This window comes from Gossypium hirsutum, chromosome A13 (genome assembly GCF_007990345.1).
Source record: "Gossypium hirsutum isolate 1008001.06 chromosome A13, Gossypium_hirsutum_v2.1, whole genome shotgun sequence".
NCBI classification, from domain to species: Eukaryota; Viridiplantae; Streptophyta; class Magnoliopsida; order Malvales; family Malvaceae; genus Gossypium; species Gossypium hirsutum.
The window spans coordinates 24,336,739-24,348,201 of record NC_053436.1 but is presented as its reverse complement, the minus strand read 5'-3'; positions in this window follow the sequence as shown (position 1 = coordinate 24,348,201).

Sequence of the window (11,463 nt, the reverse complement as noted above, 5' to 3'; positions counted from 1 at the left end):
ATATTTGGAAAAATACCCATAGGTAAAATTTATGTATTCTGGTGTTTTATGATACAATATGAGGTTTTAAATTATGTTAGACAACTTGTGCTACTCGGTTTTAAGTGAAAACGGGCAAAAGGGCTTAATCGGTAAAAATACCTAATAGTCATAAGTATATGTTAGAGTGAGAATCTGATGTTTCCATAGAAGGGAAAAGTGATCAGCATGTCATAAAAAAGGATGAAGTTTAATTCCCGAGCCTAAGGGAAAAAGTGTAAATATGCAAAAGTTTAGGGGCAAAATTGTAATTTTTCCAAAGTTTGAGTTAAGGACTGTTTTGAACAGTACATTAATTAAATAAGTAAAATATGATGTTTTAGATCCCGAAAAATGAGATTTGAACCTAGAATGAGAGAAAAATCGAAAATTGGGAAAGTTGGTAAAATGGCCGTTTTAATATCAAGGTAAGTTCATATGTATAATAAGCATTAATTTATGCATGTTTCAATGTAAAATTGATATATTTACTATGATCTCCGAGGTGTTGAAAGTATGTAAGTTGGTATGATAATAATACAACAATAATGCTGTAATTTATATTTGAAAGTTAAATTTAGTGAATTAATTGAATTATGTTAAATTAAATGATTATGGTGCCATGTTTATGAATTGATTTAAAAATATGTCTATGGTACATGAAGTGCATTGAATTATCATACATAAATGTGATTTCTATTATTATGGATATTATGGGAAATTGTGAGTTCATATGATTTTTAATAAGACAATGTGTAATCTAATGTTATTGCGTTGATACTAAATGAGATGTAAGTTTATATGTAAGTAATACATCACTATTACTTGTATTATGATATTTTATAAAAATATTGGAAATATGTTTGTGGATAATTACTTGATTGGTGAAATTGTTGGAAAAGAGAGAAATCCCGGTTGAACCTTCGGAAAGATTGGATGATACAGATGGTATGTAGTTAGGTCACATGTATAGTGCTGAGTGCACATCATGTGTACAAGAGAGCTACAAGACATTATGATGTAGCTAGGTCACATGGGTGATGCTATGTGTACACCATGTAGACAAGAGAGCTACGGGATATATGTAGCTAGGTCGCAAGCGTGGTTCCAAGTGAAGGACACCATGTAGACAAGAGAGTTACAAGATAAACTGGCTAGGTCACATGGGTGGTACTAAGTGTTCACCATGTGTACAAGAGAGCCGAACTATATGATGGGTGGAGCTATATGCTGAAACCACCAAGTATCGAGGATTGATCCGAAGTGTTCAACGAGAGACTCTCTGTGTATTGCTTTGTGAGTTTTGTGATGAATAAGTGCAAGAACTTGGTTATGTGAATGATGTGTTCATTAAGTGACCAGGATGTGGTAAGGTTATAAACAAGTAAGTTATACATGAGGATGATTTTATGGTGACCTTGTGATCATGGGCCTATACTTGTGATGTATGAAATGTGGTGAAAATGATTTGTGATATGTATGTTAAAATGTGGTTAATACAGAGAAAGTGTGAAAGAGTGAATTAGCAATAAAACTGTTTTGGACAGTAGCAGTGACGTGATTTTGAAAAATCACCAAAAATAGTATAAATTGAATCAGAGACTTAATGAGATATCAAATTAAATCTTAGTGAGTCTATTTTCATATAAAAGAAATATAGAAAGCAAAGGAGTTCTATATTTTGAGATATTTATGTTTTTGTGAGACTGATTCAGAATGATTACGTGATGCCCTATTCTGAATTTGGAAAATCACAAAAAATTAGAGAAAAATAATTAGAGGCTAAAAATTATATTTTTAAAATCCATAATGAGTTTATTTTCAAGATAAATCAACAAGAACATTATCCGAGTTCTGTACTGTGAGATAATTATTTTTTAGTGAAGAGAGGTCAGAACTGTCAGAAAGTGAAACAGGGGAAATTTTAATGAATAAACTGTACTAATTGACTAAATAAAAAAATTATGAAAATTTTATGGTGGAACGATATGTGAGTCTAGTTTTAGGGAAAATTACGGATCTTAATTTAGAGCTCTGTAGCTCGAATTATAAATAATTAAGTGACTATGACTCGTGTGGACAGTTTGATGTGAACATTTATTAGTAAATTGTGAAATCGTACTTACAAGAATGCTATATACATTAAGGATGTGGAATGGAGAGGAGGAGGAGGAAAATAAATATATGTGGAATACATGGAAACTATGGTATATGAAATATTGATATAATGAAATAAATGATATGTGTTTATAAGAAAACAAAAAGAGAATGTTATGTATCATGACATGTATATATATATGACTAGTCTCAATGTAATGCTTGTTGGGTATGGAATTGAATTGAAATGTTTCAGGCAAACATGTTATTCTGCGCATCTGAATCGTGGTATTTTATAAAGATATGATCTAGCTTTAAATATGAATGCTTGATGATTAAGCTGAAGATATTTGGTAAGATGATAATCTTGGTATAAATGTATAAGTGGTACTATAATAAACAAGGTAAAATGAGTATGAGAGACACATGTATGATGACATACAAATGCTATGTTTGTGGTTTAATTGAGGATGTTTAATCATTAAATGAATACCATCTTATATGCTTTTGATTTTGTATAAGTGTGTAAGAGATCAAGGTTGACCAAAGCTTGGAAAATAGCCTAGGTATATTCCACACAGGCAGAGACACGACCATGTGTCTCAGCCGTGTATGGAACACGACTTTGGGACACGGGCGTGTGGAGCCTTAAAGCATGAAATTTCCAAGATTTTCGTAAGTTCTCGGTTTAGTCCCAAACCCTTTCTAAAGTATGTTTTGGGCTCCGTAGACTCAAATAAGGGACTATGTGTAAGAGAATGAACGCTTTGAAATATCAATAAAATTTTATGGCTCGTATTTTAGTTTAATGTTTGTATGTTTGTCTGGTAATGCCTCGTACCTTAACCCGGCCTCGGATACGGGTAAGCGGTGTTACATTTTTAGTGGCGTTTTATCAAAAAACGCCGCAAAAATTGTAAAACACAGAGCAATAGCGACGTTTTACCAAAAACGCCGCTAAAAACAGAGCAATAGCGGTGCTTTAGTAAAAAATGCCACTAAAAAATAGAGCATTAGCGGCGCTTTTGGTAAAACGCCGCTAAAAACCAGAGCATTAGCGGCGTTTTTGGTAAAACGCCGCTAAAAACCAGAACATTAGCGGTGTTTTTGGAAAAACGCCGCTAAAAGTCATATAACCCCTAAACCCCAAAAAAATCATAAACACTAATCTATAACCCCTAAAGCAATAATTATTAAAATTTATGGTTATACAATATATTAAATATTTTCTTATATAATCGTAAAAGAGATAGTATTGAATTTAAAATATTAAATTAATTATCATTATAGTTTAAGGTTTATGGTTTAAGATGGTTTAGGGTTTAGGGTTTATGAGTTAACTATGGTTTAAGATATATGGTTTAGGATTTAAAGTTTAGGAGTTAACTAGTATTTGAAGGTTTATGATGAATTATGGGTTTAGGAATTATGATTTAGGGTTTAGGGGTTAGGGCTGGAGTTTAAGGTGTAAGGGTTTGGTGTTAAGGGTTAAGGGTTTAGTGTTTAGTGTTTATGGGATAGGGGTTAAGAGGTTTAGGGTTTAGATTAATTACTATTTTTTTTATTTATATATTAAATGATTTCTTATATAATTGTAAAAGAGATAATATTAATTTGAATATATTAAACTTATGATTATAGTTTAAATTATTTAAGAGATAATAGATAAACTTTATATATATATTAAATGGTTTAAGATTTAATCTAAAAATATTTTGATATATTAAAAATAATTCAATTCAAATTAATTCCTCTACACTTAATTTATTTAAGCGAAATTTAAACTTTAAATTTAGTCCTTATATTTTAATTTGATTAGTTTTAGTCCCTGTATTTTTCAAATCGATCAATTTTATCTTTTGTGCTTTTTTCAAAATTTAAAATTTTAGTCATGATCACTCAAATGATAGCAATTATATATGTTTGGTTAAATTCTGGTATTAGTCTTGGTATTGTGCGTAAAGTTGTAGGTTGAGTTCATGTTATCCAATTATACTTTATCTTGTAATGTTTTAATCAAAAAGTTAATAATATTAACTATTTGGATAAATTAATAATATTATAAAGATATATAGACTAAATCATATTAAAAATTAAAGTATATGCAAAAAAATCTGAAATTTAAATATATTAGAGAGACCAAATTAAAATTTAACCATTTTAGTAAATAATAATAATAATATAATAATAATATAATAATAAAAGAGAAAAAAAAGAAAGAAAAAATTATTGGGCTGCATACTTAGTGGCGTTTTTTAAAAACGCCGCAAAAGATATGAATTACCGTCGTTTTCATAAAAAACGCCACAAACATCCCCCTTTACTTTCCCCAATTCAGATTATCCCCGAATGTCTGATTCCTCAAACTTTGAATCTTCAAATCCCCTAAAATTTCTCCCAATTCGATATCCTCAAATCGGTTTCCCAAAATGGTAATTAAGAAATGGTATATTTTCCCTTTAAACCATTCCACTTATTTGATTTACACCATCTAATCATTATAATTCAATTATAGCTAGATTTTACAACTTTCACATTTTAGTCCTTTTTGTTTAATTAACTATCTAAATGTTAAAATTTCCTAACCAAAATTGAAATCGACCCTAAGGACTTCATAAATATTACACACATATCAAAATTATGGTCCCAAAACCATTGTTTCTAAAAACATTAAAAACGGGCTGTTATAACTCTCCATCCTTAAGAAATTTTGTCCACAAAATTTTTACCTGAGAATAAGTCCGAATACTGGAATTTCATCAATTCCTTAGTCTCCCAAGTAGCTTCCTCGATACTGTGCTAATTGTATAAAACTTTTACTAACAGTATCTGTTTATTCTGAAGTTCTTTTACTTCAAGAGCCAAAATTCTTATCTATTCTTCAGAATACGACAAATTCGGCTGTAATCCAATTTCACTAGAAGGAATCACATGTGAAGGACTTGATTTTTACTATCTCAGCATTGAAACATGGAAAACATTGTGAATCTTTTCAAGTTCAGGAGGTAAACCCAATCTGTAAGCTATTGGACCAATTCTTTCAATAATTTCATATGACCCGATAAACCTCGAACTCAACTTTCCCTTTGTGCCACGTAGTATTTTATTCCATGATGAAACTTTCAAAAATAATCGGTCGCCAATGAAAAATTATATATCTTTTCTTTTCAAATCTAGGTACGACTTCTAACGATCAGATGCAACTTTCAGACAATCAAGAATAACACAAACTTTATCTTCAGTTTCACAAATCAAATCTATCCCCACTAGCTTAGATTTGCTCAACTCTGACCAGTATAGTGGTGTTCTACATTTCCTTCCATATAAAGCTTCAAATGGTGCCATTTTTATGCTGGACTGATAGCTGTTATTATAAGGAAATTTAGCTAACGACAGATATTTTTCTCAGCTACCCTCAAACTCAAGAATACAACACCATAGCATGTCTTCTGAAATCTGTATCACTCGTTTTGATTGTCTGTCTATCTGCGAATAAAGTCTATCCTAAAATTGAGTTTCGTATGTAAAGCTTCATGAATTTTACCCCAAAATCTAGAGGTAAATCTTGGGTCTCGATTAGAAATAATAGACAATGGCACTCCGTGCAATTTGACGATCTCAGACATATACAACTCAACTAATATTTCAAGAGATTAATCTGTTTAGAACGGAATAAAATGAGCCGACATTGTCAATCTGTCAACAATAACCCAGATCAAATCTTTTTTTCTCGGGATACAGGTAACCCAGATACAAAATCTGTCGTGACTCGCTCCCATTTTCATTTAGGAATCATGACAGGTTGTAGTAATCTCAATGATATTTGATGCTAAGATTTTACTTGCTGACAACCCAGACATTTAGCTACAAACACATAAATTTTCCATTTCATACATGGCTACCAATACATCTATTTTAAGTCACAAAACATTTTCGTACTACCCGAATGTATATTGTACGTACTACTATGAGCTTCAGTCAAAATGTCTCAGTTCAATCCCAGATTGTTTGAAACACACAATCTATAACAAAAGTACAATATACCATCAACATCAACCCAAAATTCTATAGATGAATCACTGTGAACCTATTTTCATTTAACTACCAATTTCGAGTCATCATTTTGCAACTCTTAAATTTGCTGAAGAAACAACGGTCTAACTTTTAGTTCAACTAAAATAAAACCTTCACGATTCCAAGTCAACTGAGCGTTCAACTCTCTTAATGCGAACAATGATTTTTAACTTAAGGTATTTGCAGAAAACATTAGCTTTTCCGAGATGATAATCAATTACCAGATCTTAATCTTTTAATAACTCTAGCTACTATTGATGTCTCAAGTTCTATTCTTTTTTAGTCATCAAATATTTCAGTATTTTGTGATCTTTAAATATATGAAATTTATCACCGTACAGATAGTGTGCCAAATATTCAGAGCAAAAACTATTGCAAACAATTCTAGATTGTGAGTCGGGTAATTTCTCTCATGTGGCTTTAACTAACGAGAAGCATATGCTATTACCTTTCCGGCTTGCATCGACACACAACCTAGCCCGTTGAGTGACGGATTGCTTTAAACAACATAATCTTTCCCAGATTTAGGCTGAGTCAGCACTGGAGCTTCTATCAACATGATTTTCAGTTGATCAAAACTTTGTTGGCATTTATTTAACCAAACAAACTCAATATTTTTCTGTAACAATCTGTTCATCGGTGAAGCAACTATAGAGAAGTTTTTAATGAAATGACGATAACAACCTGCTAAGCCTGATTGCGATTCTCGTGTGACAGGTTTTAAATATTTATAAAGAATCGTTCTTGACACTAACTATTATCACGAGGTAGGCAAGTGAACCTATTGAACAGTAGTATAGTTTTAGCAAGATTGAATTGTCGAACCCAAAGGAACTAAAATTACTAGTAATGACTGTCTTTTTATTATCTAGCCTAAGAATAAGGGGGTTTTGTTTTAACTAACTAATTATCTAAACTAAGAATTCGCAGAAAGTAGAATTGGGGGATTACTTTTGGAAAACGATTGAATTAAGTCAATACCTAAGGAAAAATCCACCTAGACTTTACTTGTTATTCTAGCTCCGAATCAGACGATTTATTCATTTAACTTGTCCCATAGAGATCCCTGAGTTATGTTATTATCCCTACTCAGGACTAATAACGTCTAATCCCTAGATTGAATAATTGAGATTTTTCTCTAATTAACACCCTAGGGTTGCATTAACTCGATCTATGGATCCCCTTATTAGGTTTCACCCTAATCCGGCAAAATCTTGTCACCCTATGTCTAGGCGCGCAATCAAATCCGCTTAATTATGACAAATGTACTCTTTAGATAGGGTCTATTCCTCCTCTGAATAAGAGCTTATCTTGAGTCAGTATCCTGGGATATCAAAACAAGAATTAAGAACACATACTTAAGAACAAATTAAATATTTATCATACAATTTAGAAAATAATAACAAGATTCGTCTTAGGTTTCATTCCCTTTAGGTATTTAGGGGATTTATTTCACAACTAAAAAGGAAAACATCTCAGAAGAATAATGAATACAAAACATAAAGAAAACCCAAAACTCCTGAAGGGAAATTGAGGGGAGATCTTCAGTCTTGATGGTGACTACGGCTTCTGAGATGGATCAATCAACTTCCCTTGAGCAGTTCCCTGCCTCATTCTCTCTGTGTCCCATTTCCTCTTCCTCTAGGGTGTATTTATAGGCTTTGAAATGCTTAGGAACCCTCAAAATTAGCTTTTTTTGAATTGGACTCAACTTGGGCTCGGCAGGGACACGCCCGTGTGACACGCCCGTGTGAACCGTGCTTCGATTCTGCCAGATTGACACGGCCGTGTGGTATGCCACTGTGAGGAAGTCCAGGCTGTGTTGATTTCGTACTTTGGCCCATTTTCTCCGTTTTTGGCTCGTTTATCGTTCCTTTCGCTTTCCTATGCTCACCTAAGTATAAAACATGAAATTAAGGCATTAGGAGCATCGAATTCAGCAATTCTAAGGAAAAATCATCCATAAAATGCGTTAAGCATGGGGTAAAAATATGTATAAATTACGGTTTATCAAATACCCCCACACTTAAGGATTTTCTTGTCCTCAAGCAAAATTCTCAACTCATATTCAAAATAAATTCTTCTCAACCTATAATTTCTATCGATAATATCTCAAAATAATCCATAGGTAATCATACATTGAAAATTCAACTAAAAGAACATCAAAGTTTCAAACATTCCAAGTTGAGTATTTAATCATGCAAAACTTTAGGCATCTCCCCTTATCTAAGTGGTTACCTCCTTTTGAAATCTCACGGAGTTTAACATCTTCACTAAAGATTGACTCAAATCACTCAAAGTGTTTAAGGACAATGTAAGTAGCACTCATCAGTCAATATGAAAAGTTATTACCATAGGCTTGCATGAAAATCACATCTCCACCATTATAAATTGAGATGATCTGTCAATCAAACGGTCTTTAGAGGGTTATAACGTGACTTTGGTTAGGGGGTGTGGTCACAAGCTAAAAGAAATGGTTAGAATCGAGATTGAATTGAAAAATCACTTAGCTGGAAAAAGATTTAATCATCACTTACGTACAACAGAGCTTCTTTTCAGAATATGGAATTTAAATACTTAACCTCAAAAACAAAAGATTACTACTAATGTGTATACACATTTTTTTTAAGAGCAAGTTAAATAACATATACTAACTATTAAGAATAAGACATAGCTGAGTAATTATTTCAATCAAATCTCAACAAAAATAGGGATCAAATTTAATTTAGGGGATTTCAACAATAATGGGTTAAGGGTTAATATTATGGGTAATACAAAAAAATGGGTTGTTAGGCTCAAAGGGGTTCACTAGGGGTTAATTTTAGAGGTAGGCTTTTCATGACATGAGTGGGTTAATCCTAAGTGCCTTAATCAATTTGACATATCAAATCAAATGGTGTAGTCTTGACATGCATAATCAAGCAAGTTCTAGAATAACAGTTCAATACTGACGAACTCAAAGCAATAATAAAAGTGAGCATGAAAGAATTAATATATGCTCAAAAGGCTCAAAAATCTCACAAAAATTATGGCTTTTTGATGTTTAAAACTTGTGAATTCCAACTCAAAGTAATACCTAAACTTTGGGGAAACAACCTAAATTTTTAAATTCTTAAAAATCAACTTATCATGCTTAATTCTCTAACGTGTTAAAGTTTAAACAATCAATGCATAAATGCCTACATTTTAATTCAAGATATATCAATAAAAATCTTAAACCAATCAAAATTTATCCTAAATATGATATGAGAGCTTTTCAAGAGAACAAGACAGTCATTCAGGGATTTTTCTGATAATGACATGGATACTCCCCCACACTTAATATGTACATTGTCCTCAATGTACAAAGATAAATATAAGAATATAGGAATAAGATAGGGAGAGGAGTGAAACTTCCTGAGTGATGAGTGAATTTCCTTGAACTGGAGTTTTGGAGAATAATTGGCGTAAGGGTGGAGGAGGATACTCCGGCGGTGGTAGAGGTTTATTAGTCCATAAGTCTTGCGCTAAAAGATTATTATATCTGAAGTTGGTTATGATCGTGGTCGAGCAGGACATGGCAGTCGTGGAGAACCTTTCCCAGTGGAGTTTCGAGTTCCTGAGTAATAGTGAGTTGTGGAGATCTTTATAACTGTGATAAAATCAAGAACTCTTTTAGGAAATATATAAGGAAGGGTAAGTACTCAATAGGAATGTGCCAAAATTAAAAATTGTAAAATAATAATTATAAGTCCTAATAAAAATAAGGTGAAAGAAAAACAAAAAGTAGTTTTAAAATAAAATAAAAGTAAAAACATAAAATAATAAATAAATGTTTTTAAACATCTTAATTGCTAAATGGTTCGCGAGGTGGGGGTGGCAATGAGATGTGGAGGTGCTGACAAATCTGCTATAGACTAGCATCAATGTTGTCAAATTGTTGAAAACACTACTGCTCGAATCAAGTGAGGCGCTCAGAGATGTCAGCATATGAAGCTGCTGCATGAACTGGACAATAGGGTGATAGTGGTTGAGACGGTGGGTCCTTGTGCTGTGGGGGACATCATCAGTAATGTCCTCAGGAACCTCCTCTTCGGTAGATTAGGTGAGACGATATTGAGGAGGGTAGGTTCCTTGGCGCTTTTCGATCATCCTCATGCTAAGCATGCTCGAGATGCCTTGTAGAGACATCTGGCCAATGAGGGTCAAGGACGATTCTTGGGCCGCGGTGCTGAGGAGCTCGAAGTGTAGAGCTAATCGCGTCACATAGGGGCCAATGAAGATGACCCCCTTCCTATGCCACTCCGTCTGGTGTTGAATGGCGAGGGCAATGAAATAGGCAAGGTCAATGACGTGCTCGTGAGACATACACCATAGAAAGTAGGCGTCGTGAGTATTGACAACGCTAGTGCTCTCTTGGCTTCCTATTATTGTGTGATCCAAAATGGAGTTTAGGTACCTTAGAGATGGAGGGAGAGCCGATGCCTTGGATCGACTAGGATTGTAGGTGGCTGTGCCTGGTACTAGTGCGTCCCAGCACCGTGAAGGAGAACGATGGATGTGACAGTTGAGAGCATGTACGTCATTCTCCTTCTTGAATTCCTCTGTATATAAACCCAATGCAGTACCAAATTTTAGGATGCTGAGCTGGCAGACTAATCCGCCTAGGCCAAATTGCACCGTGCTGGGATCATCGTAGTTGGTCATCACGATCTGAAGAGGAAATGTGGAGCATAATTCCATCGTGAGCTCGAGATACGTCGACTCGATGATCCAAAAGAAAAGGAGGGCCCGAATCGCATCAGCTAATTGAACTTGTTCTACTATAGCCCAGTCGATGCAACGGCTCGCAATTAAAGGTCGGGCCCGGAGTATTTGGAAAAGTTCTTCTTGGGGCCCGATGGGGAACCTCAGGAAAGGGTGACGAACTTCCGCGGTAGGACCCGAAGAAGATGACCCTCCCTTCCTTTTCTTTAAAGTAGGGATAGTGGCCTTTTTACCACGTGAAGACGACATTGTATGCCTGCAATTGGAAACAGTAATTCGTCTTGATGAGTAGACAGGGGAAAATGCGACTAAATTCGAAGAGGAAAATCCATAAATATGTTCAACCACAATTACTAAGTTTAGCAAAAACAATAAGTTCAATGACCTACTTTTGTGGCATTAGCATGGTGATATAAGTAAAAATGGCAAAGAATAGAATGTATCATACTATACGAATGAACATAAATGTCAACACAAGAGGCATGAATATTTCAACTATCCTAACCATATATATGCACTTCTAACTAA